The 15,736-nt window shown below is 41.4% G+C and overlaps 1 protein-coding gene across 6 annotated transcripts in view; it reads left to right on the forward strand.

Moving 5' to 3' along the window:
• The first annotated feature begins 1,994 nt into the window (after positions 1-1,994).
• The window catches only part of AFF3 (ALF transcription elongation factor 3), a 565,834-nt gene continuing 552,092 nt past the window's right edge, over positions 1,995-15,736 (forward strand). For 4 of the 6 annotated variants that reach the window (XM_049650171.1, XM_049650172.1, XM_049650173.1 and 1 more), the window contains exon 1: positions 1,995-2,137. The gene's annotated coding sequence lies outside the window, so the exon portion shown is untranslated. The remainder of the gene's footprint in view (positions 2,138-15,736) is intronic. The other 2 variants (XM_049650175.1, XM_049650176.1) reach the window with 1 other exon arrangement.

Consider the following 15,736-nt stretch of genomic DNA (forward strand, 5'->3'; position numbering starts at 1 on the left):
GGGAGCCATTGAAGAGTTTAAACACTGGGTTTGAGGTGAGGGGATTGTAATGTTATCCTTTTTGAAGTCACTTCCAAATAAAATTTGGAGGCAGTTTGGAAAATACTCTAGAGCCTGTTACCTGGGAGATGAGTTTGGAGACTATGTGTGTCCACATTTCTGATCATACATCCTCCTTGGTAAAGAATTCTTCATAAAAGATTCTCAGTGGATATATGATTATTCACAAATGATCATAATACAAGTGTATTCATACACTACCTGCATTAAAATGTCCACAAAAAGTAAACACTAAAAGTATGACATAAAAATAAACGTGAGTCTTGGGACTAGATGGAGCTGGTAGGTTGCACAATATTGTGAATATATTCAGTGTCACTGAATTCTGCATTTTAAAATGGTAAATGTTTAATTTCATGTTATGTGAATCTACCCTCAATACAAATAAACAAAACAAGTAAGCACAGTATTCAAGACTTTCCTTCCCCCAACTCAGTGAATTTTCTTGCATGCCTTGGGTCCACATGCCCCTTTCAGGACTGGGGCATTGCTGATGAAGCCTGGAGTAAGGGCGTGGCTCTAGGAAAGGAGAAGAGAGAACAAATTTAGGTGTGGTTTAAGAGGTAGAATTGACAGGGCTTGAGGATTAAATGTTGAGGAGTATATGAGAAAGGAAAGAAGGTAGGAGGACTCCCCATTTCTGTTTTGAATATTTGAATATAAGAGAAAGAAATGTTTTCCCCTTGCCAGGGACCTGATGTGGTCAATGCTTGGATAATTTCCCAGTGGTTGGCATAGGCTTGCATGGAGCATTTTCTAGGTATGTCCAGAAGTAAATATAGCCTGAGGATACAGATGAGTGGTCCTGTGTGGACAAGGATAATTGAGGATCAAACCCAAAGAAGCTTGCCAAGGACAAAGCAAGAGGTCAGAAGTAGGCAAACTCAGGAGTGGAAAACAGGAGCAAGTTGGTAACAAGGCAGGAAGGATTTTACAGGTTTCATGGAAAGGTAGATGAGTTACAGACTAGGGTTTCATTTTGGCCAGTTGGGCCAGAGTGTCTGGGGGACGTCATGGGAGAGCAGCAGAGACTTGTGAATATATGGATGTGGGCTTGAGAAGAGGCCACCCGTGGAGAACACGAACCACTAGATTAATAGCCCTGGAGGGGGTGGGAACTTTGGCAGAGGAATGGAAGCCTGACAATAAGAGAGATTACCTGATCCCAACCAGGAGAATGCAGAGTATGGAGGACAAGAGAGAAGTTCCAGAAGGAAAGACATGGTCACTGGTATCAAACACTGCAGGAGGACAGATAAGACAGGAACTGAAAAAAGTATCCATCAGTAAGCTCCCTGGTGACATTAGTGAAAGTAATTCCAGAGATGAATGGGGTAGAAAGGAAGTAAGCGAGTGAGGCAAGAAGCCCTAATGTTGTGGGTTGACTAGTGAATGGAGATGAGGTGATAGAAATGCTACAAATAGAGCAGACTTGGGTCATCTGATTACTCACTTAGTGCACCTTCTCTCCCACTGAAAATGTATTCTAGAAAGTTCTAGAAGACTTATTATAGACCAGAGGCAAGATAAGGCTTTTCATTATGGTCTCTTGTGTGTGAGAAGTTTGGGGAACCAGCAGAACTTCAGACAAGTTAAGTAGGCCATTTAAATCCATGTACTTGATGATAAGAATGTATTTAAGGGATTCCAAAAATGTTCCTGGGATTCTTTTAAGGAGTCTATATAGAGTTAGGGAGAGGCAGAGCAGTAGAGTTCACCCTTGGCTAATATACCAACCATATTCTTCTGGTTTGTGTCAGGTGGTCCTCCAGAGTGGGGTCCAGGCTCTTGCTTTCAGCCTTCTGGTAGCCTTTGCCCTGCAGTGGGTAACAGGAGGGCAGTTGGGTGTCTGGTGGGGAAATGACACTGGTTGGTTTAGTCACTCGCCTCCACACTTTCACATCCTCTATCAGCACCTGCACACTTCAGTCGCGACCACACACACTCTTCCTGTTTATATAGAAAGTGCCATTCAGAAAGCTTTTCCAGTGAGACGGGAGCTCTACACACAGCCTCAGAAGAAAGAAATCGGACGACTTATTTGGGAGGGAAAGAAAAGGAGCCTGTAAGTTGAGAGGTAAGATCAAGCCAGAGAGCGTCTGGGTCCTCTGGGCTGCCTTGGGTGGAGAAGAAGTAACTACTGCTTTGTATGTTCCCTTTTGGGGGATGCATCAGGGTAGCCTGGCCCTCCTCCTCAGGACTGGGCAGCCAGGAGCACCTCCATTGCACCCTATAGAGATAATGCAACCTTGGGTGAATGGCTGGACAGACTGTGGAGGCAGACTTGGAACATGATCAGAAAAGGTCACAGAATTCATGTGAGTGAATCATGTGAAGAATATACAATCTTGGTGTGGACATGCTGACACCATTTGTGATGATAGCTAGGCCTACGAGCCTTATGAACAGTATGTCTGAACTTCATTTAGGCCAAAAAAGAGCCTACGACATAGTCACAGCATAGACTCCCGTGAATGGTCACAGAGAATGATTTCCCAGAGGCCTGGTTACAGGAAGGTTTACCCTAAGGCCGTCACTGTTTCTTCATAAGTAACTCAGAACACACGGCCTGCTCATCAACAGGGTCTGATAACACTATCTCGTATTCTTTAGACAGCACATTATATACTATGTACGCATGTATGCTTGGGTGTACACATATCATGCATATATATTTATATATGGTACATTATATGTATATATACACCCATATATATACACACATAGACACACCTAGAATACAGAATAGCAATAGTGACAATATTTTTGCAGGCAGAGAACTAATGGTATGACAAAGGATTTTTTTCCTAATATGTGAATTCCTTGCTATTCAGGCTCTTACAAATGTAAAAATGAAATCATATTTAAATATGCAGTTCATAATCCCTTTTATACAAAGGGTTGTAAATTCCATGAGGTAGAGACCGTTCGGGTATTCTGTGACCTGATATCGCAACAAAAATAGCTCAAGCCAGCTGTTAACCAGTACCCACAGCAGCACCCACAGCAGCAAAGAAGTGGCAGTAAGCTCATTCTTTAGTCTTGAGTGTACACACTAATCAAGTAAAAAAATTATGGTGTCTGCTTTTCTCAAAAGCATTTGCTCCTTAGTGTGAAGTGGGAAGAGTTCCCTCCTCTACCTAGGTCTGTCAAGGTTTCTCATCTCACTGCTGATGTGAAATTACTACAGTGAAAGTAACACAAACAATGTGCTAAGGTTTTTGTTCAACTGTGGTTCTCTTCCTCTGGGCATCACCTGCATTTAGTGTTTAGTCATTTTTGTTCATTTTGCATTTAGAAAATGGAAAAATATACATTGCTCATTCACTGGATTTCTGAGTTCCAATCTTAACTCTAACACTTGCTGTGACTTTGGGCAAGTCATTCATTATACCACTCTGCATCAGAGTCCTGATGTCTGTAAAATGGGTACAATAGTCTCTACCTCTTAAGTAAGGTTTAGTGTAGCTAATAGATGTCAAGTGCTTAGGAGAGTGCCTGGCCCATTGAAAGGGCTCAATAAGTGTTAGTGGCCATCATCATCATCATCATTATCCTCCTCTTTTTCACAATTAAGCTGTCAGACTTGAAGGGAAATGGTAGAAGAGTGGGAAAGATTGAAGGTAGGTTGTGGGGTAGGTAAATGAGCGTAGAAGGAGACACAGATGAGGCCAGAACAAGGACACCTGACACACAAAGTGTAAACCCTGCAAAGGTGCAGTGAGCGGGAGGCTGGGAAAGGAGCCTGGGGCAGACTTCCCTAGGAGTCCCGCTGGCGGGAGGAGCAAGGCTCCGGAGCTTGGCAGGTTTGATTATACAAGCTCTTATACCTCTTGTGTACCCACGTGCACAGCAACCTGGGAAGTAGATGTGTGTAACTGGCATCCAAAGAACAGTACATAGCATGCATTCAGTGTCTCTCATGTGTGCTCCCCTGTTACATGCCTTCTCATGTTATCGCATCAGATACCTTGATGGTGCCTTTTTAGACCATAGCTGATAGCTGGCCTAAGGGTGCAAAGCTGGGTGGGATTGGGGAGAGTTGCGGTCTGACCATCTCCAGGCTGTGTTCCTAGTGCCAGTACTATACTCTACAGTACTAAGTGGTGTTGAAATGTGACTGATGAGGAAGCCAGGTCCTAGAGAATTAAGAAACAAGTTCAAAGTCATGCTGGGATTTAAAGGTATGGGGAGGAGCTGGATGCTGGTCTCTGATTTCTAGACCCTTTATTCTACATATCAGTTCAGAGGAAGGACTTATATCCTTGCATCCTGCCTCCTGAGGTTGAGAGCTATGGGTCTCCTTCAGTAAATCACTTTCTCTTCCACGCTTCAGTTTCTTTACCTGTAGAGTGGGTATAATAACCTGTCCTACATATTCACAGGGTTTTAGAAGATTCCAGTGACGGAGCATTTATAAAGTACTATTCTTTCTTATTCATGTAGGAGAAAAATGTTGAAAGCGACTTTCAGTACAGGCAGTTAAAAGAAAAGGGAAAGGAAAAGGATAAATGATGTTGGTTCTTAATGATGTGTTATTAGGTGGGATTTAGCTCATTCTTTGAAATAGCTATTTTGCACTTCCTGGCACCAGTGTTCCATAATCTGTTGAATCATTCCCCATATATGGGAAGTTAATTTATTGCCAACTTTTATAATATTACAAATCAAACTACAGCGACTGTTCTTCTATAAATCCTGTGCTACATTTTACCAGTTCTTTTATTTTTTGTGAATCTGATCAGCAAATGGTGTTCTCATTTTTGTTTTCATTGGCTTTTCTTTGATTATCAATGTGTTGATTCCCAATGTTTTAAAACATAACTGCAAGAAAATAAAAACATTATCCCTCATCCAAAAAACAGCCTAAATCCATGTTCCTTTTAAAGTGAAGTAGCACCATTTTTCTCGTGATTAAAATACAAGCAAGTATTTGTGTACATATGTGAGCCTACTGAGAAGCGCCTTGCCAAAGATTCCTCTTTATACCTTTTATCGGTGCTAAAAATGGGGGGCTATCATGAATACAAGACAACTAGACTCCCGTGATAACTAATAAACATGACAATTTGATTTATTAATGGTCTTCTGCTGTAGTCTGTTGACAGATTTTTCTTTATGGAAAAATTACCATGGTTTAAATCTCTATCATATGGCACTTAATTCAATCGACAATATGTTACCAATTAGATCCTGCTTAAACTACCATCAGCCAGCAGACCACGGAACGTGTTAAGTAGGACAGCAATCAGGTAACTAGTAAAATGCTTTGTGGCAGCTTTCTCATCACCAAGGAGCAATGCTGAAACAGTGGAAAATGAAGAGACAAAGGGCAAATACAGCATTTCCTTTTCCCCATTCTGAAAAAAAGAAATTGTTTCACATTTTCCTAAAAGTGTACGAAGAGTTTGTGTTTGAGTTGAGAGTTGCAGGATATTCACTACCCCTCTTCTCTCCATCCTCTTGCCACCTTTGATGCTAAATTTGCAAGCTGAAAGACCATTCTACTCCAAAATCCTCTCTAATGTGATAATATAGAACTTCAACTCAGTCATGGTGTCCCATTTAGTCATGTTTTCTAAGAGTTCACCTTTCTCTCAAGCAACAGGGGTTGACTGTGGTAAGAAAATTCTTGTTAAGTGGGATGAGCTTCTTTTCTTATTTTTGTCTTGGAATCTGGCTGTTATGAGCCAGTGTGCTGTTACAAGAGAGAGGAACCAAATCAAGCTGTGTTAAACAAAAAGGCAATCTTCTGAAACAATTTTGGGGGCTGACCAGACGTAAAGTAGAGCAGCAAGAGAGGGGCTCTGAAGGCCAGGCAGTAAGAACACCATCAGGAACCACAGTAATGAAAATGTGAACACAGCCTGGGCCATGTAATGTGGGGACCACTGTGACAGATGTGACCTCAAGTGTCCCCACTTTGGGGCCATTACTTATGTAAAATACAGAATCCTAGAAAGAAGGGAGAGTGTGATGAGCTGCATCTAGGTCACATACCTGCCCCTAGGGAAAGGTCAGGTCTGTCCATTTGACTTTAGGTCCTACCTCCCAAAGCTATGCACTAGGGAGCATCCTCAAAAGGAAGAATGGAGTGGTATAGGAAGGGGTGGACAGTTGGAAGGTGACAGCCAAAAATGCAAATGTCTGCCCCATGGTTACCACACTGCAGCCTCTGGGTAGAGGCTGATTAGTTATAAATGCGAGAGATCAGCCATTGGTGGTTTGTTTCTATAGATAAGTGTACAAAAGGAGGAATTAGGAGACTAAGGTCCCACTGCTTCCTATATTCTCATTCTGGTCACTTTGCATCTCCAGCTTTGCTTTCCTTCCACAGCATGAGACCAAGGGATTTTCGTAAGGACCTGGCAATAAATGGAACTTCCTTCTAAATCAAAGTAATAAGTACTGTTTCCTCAGCTCTTACCTACCCCGAGCATTTTTTAGTCATTTCTGGAGTCCCCATAACAGCCCTACTATGTAGATATTCACATATAGAGAATAGAGGCTCTAGGGTTAAGTGACCTGCCCAAGCACACACGGTTAGATGTGAGCTTCAAACCCAGACTTCCCAGCTCTGAAACCTTCCACCTGAGCCAGCCTTAAGGCGACCCCGAGTCCAGGCTACACAGCAGCAACACATGTGGTATTGTTTGAATAAAAAACCCCTTTTCCTCCAGGACACCACTGTGTGTGTGTGTGTGTGTGTGTGTGTGTGTGCGTGCGCGCACGTGCGCACACACATGCATGTGTGTGCTCTAGGCACACATAACCAGGAAAAATGCTGAGGAGAGAGGGGCTCAGAGGAAAAACATCCCATATGTTACAACTTTGCCTCAGCTGTCCCTGTTTCTAAATACCGTGACAATATTTTCTGAAGCAAAGATCAAAGGACATATGGTCTGACTCATGGGTTAACAAAGGGAAAAATATTTGAAATTGGAAATATCTGGGACAATTTGAAATGGGTAGCTACAGTCATTCTCAGAGCACCTGGAAATCATGGAGATCTTTGTGAAACACTTTGAAATATTGGCATATTAAATCCCATTCTCCAAACAAGGAATAATTTTATCAGCAGAAATTAGGACAGCCTTGTACATTGGCTATCTGATTCCATAGCTGTGAAACCTCATGCCCATGAAAATAACAAAGGTGTTGAAATCTGTTTGCATCACCTGTAAAATCATTAGAAATAATAAGAGAGTTCTTTATACAAAAATAGATTTCTTATTAAAAAATAGTGAGTAAGAAAATATGAGAAAAAGGGATATAATTCACAAAAGCACCTACAATTTAAATACCTAGAAAAGAACTTAAGAGAAAACACATGAGACTATATGAAAAAAATCTACTTAGGTTTGTGAAACATAAATGGAAACACATAACGTGTGGAGACTAGATAAGCAGACTCAGTATTAACTCTCACCAAACTAATTTGTATGCAAAAATACATATATAAAATAAAGTTTTCAGTGCATTTGGGGAAGAAGGGGACTTGATAAAATTCCAATATAAAATTCTGATGAATTTTAGTTTAGAACAATGAGGATATTCTTGGGGTGGGGGTGGAGAAGAAAAAGTGGTAGGGGGGCAGACTTGGTGCTTGCCTTGGGTATGAAAGTTACAGTGGGGGCACCTGGGTGGCTCAGTCATTAAGCATCTGACTTTGGCTTGGGTCACGATCTCACAGTTCGTGAGTTTGAGTCCCACATTGGGTGAGCTTATGCCCTGCTTCAGGTGAGCCCCGCTTCCGGTGAGCCCTGCTTCCCTCTCCCTCTCTCTCCCTCCCTCCCTCTCATTCTCTCTCTGCGCCTCATGACATTCTCTCTCTTTCCCTCTCTTTCTGCCCCTCACTTAATTGTGCCCTCTCTCTGAAAAGAAAAGAAAAGGAAAGAAAAGAAAGAAAGAAAGAAAGAAAGAAAGAAAGAAAGAAAGAAAGAAAAATTTTCAGTGGTCATATGGTTCCAGATGGATCAGTGAGAGAGAGGAGAAAGTTCACACACACATACACTCACGCATATGCAAATTTAGTGTATGATAAATGTATTGAATCAATAATATCAAGAATGAGGACAGTAATATAAAGAATGGTCAGTCTTCATTTGGTTTGATTCTTTGGCAGATCTGACACTCTTATTCATTCTTTTCTTACCAAAGCAACTTCCCCCTCTGCCTCTAGAACATTACTCTCTTACTTCCTATCCCAGTGGTGGCTCCTTCGCCACCTCCTTTTGAGGTTCCTTCTCCAATTCTTCCAAGTATCTAGATGGTGGAGTGCCCAATGTCCAGTCCTCCAACTTCTCTGCTCTGTCTCCGTTCACTCCCTAGGGCATCTGGTCTGATATGACCATAGAAACACTAATGATGCCCAGACTTACTGCCCAGCCCTGACCTCTCTTCTGACTAGACACCTGGCTGTCTGACAACACTCAGCATCTCTACTTGAATGTATATTCAGCCTCATAATCTTAACGTGTCCGAAACAGAATTCCTGATTTCCCTGCCTCCAGCCCTGCTCCTCCTGCAGCTTCCTTTCGTGTCAATAAAAGCCTTCTCTATTCTCCCAGTGTTAGGCCAGCACCTCAAAGCCATCCTTCACACCTTTCCTTCACAACACACATCTAATCCATCAGCAAATCCCATCTATGTGTCCTTTGAAATATATCCAGAATTAAATCACTTCTCACCACTCCAGCCTCTACTGTCTGGTTTCTTACCTGCTCTGCACACTGTTTCCTTTCTACACTCTCTCTTCTTCACTCTGTTCTCAGCACAGACCCAGAGGAATTCTTGTAAAACAAGTCAAATCATATGATTGCTCAAACCCCTTCAAGGGCCTCCTTCCTTGCTGTTCCAGTTTTCTATTGCTGGATGACCAACGATCCCAAAACATAGTGGCTTAAAACAACCTTTCAATTTTGCTCAGGATACTGTGGATCAGGAATTAAGGCATTTAGGTGGTGGCTGGACTGGAGGATCCCCTTCTGAGATGGCTTCTTCATCCACATGCCTTGTGCCTTGTGGCTCCTTGGCCTGTCTATTTATGTGGCATCTCATCTTCCAGGGCTCTCTATGTGGCTTGGGCTTCTGGTGGTCTTGGGGTAGTTGTAGTTTTTCCATCGTGATGGTCCACTAAGAGGCAGTGGGGGCTACTCCCAGGACAGTTACAGCACCTTTTCTTATTGGTCTAAGCAGTTACCAGGCCTGCCCAGATCCAAAGAGGTTGAGGTCAATGCCACATTGCAAACAAGCACATGGGATATACCTGTGGCCATCTTTGGGAAATGTAATCTGCTACGCTTATCCAGTCTCCAAATCCAAAGTACTTAGATAACCTATCAGGTTCTACATGATATGACTCCTGCTACCCTTCTGACTTCTTCTGACACCCTTGTGATGTCTCCCCTAATTTGTGGCACTGCTTCAGTCAGAGTGGTCTCTTTGCCAATCTTCAAACACACCAAGCATAATCTGACCTCATGTTTCCTCTGCCTGGAATGCCCTTCCCTGGGTACATAGGTTGCTTCTCACTTCCTCTAGGTCTCTGCCCTAACATCACCATTTCAGAGAGAACTTCCTTGACCACTCTGTGTAAAATAGCCATTCCAGCCCCTCTTTGTCCACCACATTTAGCACCACCTAACATACTACATGTTTAGTTGCCCTTATCTGTCTCTCCCTATTGTAATGTAATGTATCCCCAGGACCTAGAAAAACACCTGCTCATCATAGGTTCTGGATAAAGATTTGTTGGATAAATGAATTATAGGATAATGAGCTTTCCAGTAAATGATGTTAAGACACTGTCTAACTGTTAGGGGTCATGGGGAATAGAGTAAAATTAGATGCATTCTAAACTAAAATAGGTTCTAGAAAGATTTTAACATATTATAATAAAGCTTGAAAGTTACTAGAGAAAATTCAGATGAAGATTAAATAATCTTGGGGTGAGAAAGTTTTTGTAAGTCTGATACTAAATAAATGAAATATAAATAAAAATAAGACTGTCAAAAACACCACACACAAAAAAGATGTACAGCAAACTTGGAAAAATCCTTCAATATATAATGAGTGCATGCTATCCTTAATATATAAAAAAACTCTGTAAAATAAACTAATAAAAGAAATGTGTGTGTGTGTGTGTGTGTGTGTGTGTATGCCTAATTATGCATTTGGGAAGAAAAATTCCACTAGCTGTGTGGTAGTGGGCAAGCTACTCAGTTGTGTAAAAGTGGATGCCGTGTGGCCTCAGTGAGCAAATATATGTACCTTTCTTAGAACAGTACCTGTCATGTGGTAGGTGCTGAATAACCATTGTCTTTTAATGTTATTATTATCTCCTAGTGCCATGTGTGACACATAGGTGGAACTTTTAAGTGTTTATTAATTACTTCATTCCTTCATTCCCTGGGGCACACCTGTCATGTGACTTCAGAGGCAGCACCCTGCTTTTTCCCCCCTTGACTCATAAATACAATGAAGAGAAGGTGAGGTAGAAGCTCTTTCTTAAGAACTCTATTTTAAAAAGCAACCTCTCCCAAGAAAACTGCATTTATATCATATCAATAATACTGACCTGAAAATCATACTCATTCGAGTAGTTAAGGGCTAAGAAATTAGTCTGTTATGCACTCAACCAACACTTCCTCTGTTTGGTAAAAAAAAAAAAATATATATATATATATATATGTGTGTGTGTGTGTGTGTGTGTGTATACACATATATATATTATATATATTATATATATTTATATATATAATATATATTTATATATATAATATATATTTAATATATATAAATATATATATAAAATAAAGTATGTCCATGGAGTCTGAGTGTCACAGGAATAGTGGGCTGTCCTGTTCTTAAAGATATTGGGTGTCTTGGGGAACTGAAATATTGAGTCCATCTTTGTTTTTCAAATGGCATATTTGCAGTTTGAAGTCAGAGAAACTCTGGGCTGAAAATGTTGCTGTGGAATTTCTGGCCATTAATTTTATGAGTCTGTTATTCAATCTTTATTGTTGCTTGGCCTGCAATTATATTTTTGTGCTTTAGGAGATGCTCGGCAATCTTTGTTTAGAAATAGTGAGTGTCTAACCTTCCTGACTGGCAAATGCCCTTCTGTTGACTCAATGGAGATCTTTGAGTATTGATGGTGCTTCAGTTGGGTTGTCCTGTGAGACAGCACATGCTCAAGGAAGCTGTGAGGCAGCCCAGAGGTCTCTTCATCCCAAACTGCATGAAATGGTTTTGCTCACAAACCTTCTAAAAGAACCCCAGAAAACTTTGTATTTCAAGGCTTCTTGGAAGTCAATATTTGAAACTGACCCTTAAAAAAAAAAGCCATGGGGCTTTTATTTTTGAGACAGTGAACATTCGATGCACTGTAGTAAGACTGGTACGGGCAATGACCTGCACAGGGGCACATTGCTGAGTGTGTGAATGAATAGGGATTAATATCCACCCTACACTCCATGCACCTGGAGGAAGAGATGATCTTTCTCAAATTCTCACAAAGCTACCAGCATCCCATCAAGCCCTGTGCCCATAGGGCTGCACCCTTCAGAATGGGTGTCTCATGTGCGTGTACACAGGACAGGCCTGGGAGAAGAGAGTGTCCTGTGTGGTAGAAATCTGTGGGGTAGGGGAGTCAGGAATGGAGAGCTGGCATGAAGCCTTGACCACAGAGCAGTCTTGGGCATATCCGTTTTAGAAAGGATGATATTTGCAAATAGAATCTAGTCATAGATTCCATTAGCCCTGAATGTATCATTCAGCTTCTAGAAACTTCTAGAAAGTTCTTTGTGTACCCTACCCAAGTTTGGAGACTTCTCTGTTAATCATTGTTTCACATGTCACATGCTCTTAACTAATAGGGAACTACTGAAAGTGTGACATATGCAGTATGTCTCCCTTAGGACAAGGATTCCTGCCAGTGATATTTGGCCATGACCCACCTCCTTCACATGGACAATGCAATTTGTATGAGGCAGAACCACACAGAGGCCGTTGTAAAGGCTTTGATGAGTGTTAGATCTCAACTCAAATTCTAGCTGTGCCTCCTAGTATAAACTAACATTAATGATCACTCATCCAGCACTTGCTATGTACCAGGCACGAGTAACTGTACAACTATGGGTAAATTACTTTTCTCTCTGAGTCTCAGTTAACTCTTCAGTTCAATTAGGGATAATAATACATCCGGGTTGTTGTGAGGATTTAATGAGATTGTATGTAATGCATTCAGAGTACCTGCAACATACTAAGCACTCAGTAAAAAGTAGCTATTTTTTATTATTTAGACACTGGACCTGCATCAACTTTAACATGCCTATTATTTGAAGAAGAAGTAAATTAGACATGTTGGGAAGAGGGTTAATTTCTCAGATTGGTGGAGCATTCTGTGAATAACAATAGTAATTTTCTAAATGGCTCTGAGCAACTTGGAAAAGAACGTGCATGTAGCACAGACCCTGTTGGTTTCCTGGAGAGTAAATTGCCCTTTGGAATGGCCTGACCATTACTTGCTCATAATGTAGACTGTTTTATATATACACTTAGTTATAGCACATTTGCCAGGAAAACTACTAGTCTGATGTTTTTGCCTAAATAGCCAGTCTTTTTTTTTTGTCTCGAATAAAGTGTCAAATAACTGTATATGATTTAGATTTTATGTTCAGCTGATTATTTACATCGGGAAGCATCAATCCAGAGTAATTGGCAAGTGGGTACACATTCAAATGATATGATGATATCCCTGCTACATTTTCCTGTGATTCTGGGGAGAAAATCATTAGGGATTCTTGTTTCAGAATCTCATCAAAATAGATCCTTTGGTTTAGTTAAGTGGTTGCTGCTGTGAAGTTTGCCAATGGTAGGAATGTAGCTGAAATCAGGGAGATTCTGACCCATTAGCTACAGGCCTGTATTCTGCCCAGCTGCTCTCCTGGTGCCGCAGTCCATACATTCCTCACTGGACTTAGCAGATGAGCAGCTTGGACAAAGGCGACAGATGGACTGAAGGTGCCTGACCGTTGATCCTGACCTCTGACCAATCCCCTCTCTCTGTACTCTAGAAATGTGTCTATGGGAAGGATAAACAAATTAAATATCTCAATGTTGAACCTTAGAGGTCATCTATTCTAACCATACTCCCCTTTTCCAACACATTTTGATAAGTAGTCATCAATTTAGTTTAACTACCTCTGGCAGCAACAAAAGCCTCACGGCCCCTTGATAGGGCCATTTCTTTTCCAGAGAGTTCCAATTACTTGAAAGTCCTTCATTTCAAAGCGAAATCAGCCTCTTTGTAATTTTGACTCTTGTTTCCCATTTTGCCTTTCTGGTGTCACAGTGAATATAAGAATATGAGATTGACTTAGACACACAGATCATAAATTCTCTGTATTCCAGGCATCCTCTGAGCCAAATAACAATAACCAACATTTATTAATCTCCAGTGGCATGGGTTGGAAGAAGCAGGCTCTGGAAAACTCATTGCTTGAACTCTGAAATTAACCTTTCTTGAATGGGTCACTCTGGTCATCCTTAACTGACCACAAAAAAACATCAGAAGCCTCTTGAGAGTTTTTCCTACGAGAATAGGCATGGAAGGGAGGGGGAGAGAGAGAGAGAGAGTGCAACTAGGGGTGGTACTGTTCATACTTGTTACAAAGGAGCTGACAGCTGAGAATGGGGACTAGCAAGAGAGGGTCAAAGATCTACTGCTCCATGACTGTTTTCCGACTAATGTTGACTCCTGCATCAGATGTACACCATCTCAAGAGTTCTCCATGCCTCTAGGTAACTCATCAGCATCTATTTTGGGAGCAGGAACTTCCTAGGGGTTGCTCTTCTCAGGTTGTGTTTACTCAGACATTCAGAGTTCTTGTGTGGCAGGGGTGGGTGCAATAGTTGAAGCTCAGGGGTCAGGCAAAGTAGAGCCTGGGGCCACCTGGGGTCCAGGAATCAGCACAAGAAGTGCCTGAAAGGAATCAAAAGGCCTCCAGTCTGGTTCTGACTCTACCACCAGCTGTATGACCCTGGGCAGATATCCTCAACCTTTTTGAACCTGGTGTCCCTTACCAGCTGTTAAAAGGGAATAACCACCACCACCATTCCACCTACACCATAGTGATGATGTGAGAATTAGATGAGACAATGGAAGTAAGTGACAATGAGCTCCTAGCTGAGATGACTGAGGGATCAGGACTGAACATTCTGATTGAAATGTGAGAAATGCGGGTCAGTAATCCTGGATTTTCTAAATAATGAGTCATGGTCACTAAACACCTGGCTGCATAATTTTACTTTTTCTCTGTCTGGATGAACTGTGATTGCAGAATTACCTCCTAGAGAGGACGGGATAATGCAGCACCGTGCCACCACCCAAGATTACAGACAGTATTCCTAGAACCTCACAAAGCAGCTGGCAGCTCATTGAAGCAAATTTATATGCATCAGCACTGTTTTCATCTTATACTTTAAACAACTTTAATTAATGACACCCTCCTTTCCCAGTGTGTCAACACAACTCCACCTTTTCATTTTGAAAGAACTTAAATAAATATAGAAATAAAATATTCAATTATTGGACCCAGAAATGAGAAAATATAATTGATTTGAGAGGTTTTTGCTACAGAAATTCCCCAGGGGCACTGACTACATTTTATTAAAAAAATATCACACACTTATATTTCTACATTTCTTGTGTAATAATTTTAAGTTTCTCATGGGGAAAATAGTATTATTGAAGGAAAAATAATTATGACAAGTGTTAAAGATTAGTGAGCCAGATTCCCCTGGTGTGCAACCAACATCCTGGGAGTAAGTTAAGTGCCTTAGGAAGTGACATGAACTCTTGTCATTGAGTAAATTACTGCTTCGATGCACTAACAAGGACCCTAGTGGATTGGAAGAGTTCATTCAGCTTCCCAGAGCACCCAGCCTAATCCCTGCGCAGCATTTGTGCTCTGAGAGAATCTGGATCTGTGTTCATCCACATCTATTTCTGTCTTCTAAGAATAGGCACTTCTTCAGGGTAGAGCCTGTATCTTTACAATTATCATTGGCATCTGGCCCGGCCCCATGCTCTTGAGAGCCCAGTAAACACTCCTCTGGCTTCTTGAATAGGATGTGCTTTGCCACTGATCAATGCCTAAATTGCCCTGATAATGTTTCTCTGCCTTCCTGCTAAAACAGTATCACAACTTCCTGACAAGCACCAAAACCTTGATGATAAAATTCAGCTCTTCCCCGCTCCCACAAGCATTCTCTGCACATCTTGTTCAACTTATGCAACAGATACACAAAGTATGCAATAAGTTGACCATATTCTACTCAGTCATCTAATACGTAGTATTTCCTTCTTCTTTGAGAGTTCAGAATTATTAGATACTGAAAATCAAATCCAGAAGCCTAGACCATTCCTGATAGGCCAAGAACAGAGTTATATGCAAGCTATGGTCCCAAGTGTAAGCACAGAGCTAGGAAAACCTAGCCTCACTGGTGATAATGAAATAAAAAGAAGTCATAGGTCTCACTTCATGTTTCTTGAGCAATTCATCAGCATCCCCACATGGCCTACAAAACTGTTAGAAGTGGCCTGTGCCTACTTCCACAGGCTCACACAGAGCACTCTGTGCAGCTCACCCCTACATCGCACTCTGCC

This window comes from Panthera uncia (assembly GCF_023721935.1).
Source record: "Panthera uncia isolate 11264 chromosome A3 unlocalized genomic scaffold, Puncia_PCG_1.0 HiC_scaffold_11, whole genome shotgun sequence".
NCBI lineage: Eukaryota > Metazoa > Chordata > Mammalia > Carnivora > Felidae > Panthera > Panthera uncia.